Raw genomic sequence first — 910 nt, forward strand, 5'->3', positions numbered from 1 at the left:
TGGGGGCGGTGGTAGGTCTCTTTCTGCTTCGCCAGGGCGCTCCGCAGGGTGGGGACGGTGAGGGCACGTGAGGACAGCGGGCGGGCGACGTCGGGAGGGTGCGGGGAGCCCCTCTCGCTCCGTCGCCCAGGAAAAAGACGCCCGGCCTCGCGCCGACGATTGTTGCCCTGCCGCTGCCTGCCGAGGAAAAATAAGAAGCCCCCCGCGTACGCGAAAGGCCGTCCCGGGTACCATTCTCCTGTGCGCTCACACACCCCTCCCCGGGGTATGTGGGTCTGGGCGGTAGGTTGAGAAGCCTCGAGCCCTCCTTTGTTCTCCTCCCCGCTGGAGGGAGGGACGGGGAGGCCGAGCGCCCGGGCAACAGGGCCGAGATTTGAAAACAACCCTCCAAAGCATCCCAGTCTTTTGCGGCCGGCTGACACGAGAGTGAAAAGGGGGGCGCCTCCGAGTGTCCCCAAACCAGAAAGCGCGACTCTTAACGGTGGATCACTCGGCGCGCGCGTCGAAGAACGCAGCTAGCTGCGAGAATTAAGTGTGAATTGCAGGACACATTGATCATCGACACTTCGAACGCACCTTGCGGCCCCGGGGTGCTCCCGGGGCTATGCCTGTCTGAGGGTTGCCCCTCCATCTATCGCCTCCATGGCGCAGCTGGGGTCCCCTCGCAAGGGTGACAACGAGGGAGGCCTGAGGCTCCGTGCCCTGATGGTCTCTTCTCCTTTATCCCTTACGTCCCCCCAAGGCCAGACTCACCTGCCCTGGGCCCACCTGATGGGGTTTACCATCGTCACTCCCCCCGTTGCGACGTGAAACCCTGTGGCGCAATGAAGGTGAAGGCCGGGGCGCTCCGGCCGAGGTGGGATCCCGCCGCCCGCTCCGGGGGGTTGACACGGCGGGTGCACCATCGGCC

General features: G+C 65.6%; 1 non-coding gene across 1 annotated transcript; it reads left to right on the plus strand.

The window, feature by feature from the left end:
• The first annotated feature begins 470 nt into the window (after positions 1–470).
• Positions 471–622, plus strand: LOC138643652 (5.8S ribosomal RNA). Its single transcript, XR_011314237.1, has one exon. It is a non-coding gene; the product is annotated as a 5.8S ribosomal RNA (ribosomal RNA).
• The last annotated feature ends 288 nt before the right edge of the window (positions 623–910 follow it).

Source organism: Ranitomeya imitator, chromosome 6, assembly GCF_032444005.1.
Source record: "Ranitomeya imitator isolate aRanImi1 chromosome 6, aRanImi1.pri, whole genome shotgun sequence".
Classification (NCBI taxonomy): domain Eukaryota; kingdom Metazoa; phylum Chordata; class Amphibia; order Anura; family Dendrobatidae; genus Ranitomeya; species Ranitomeya imitator.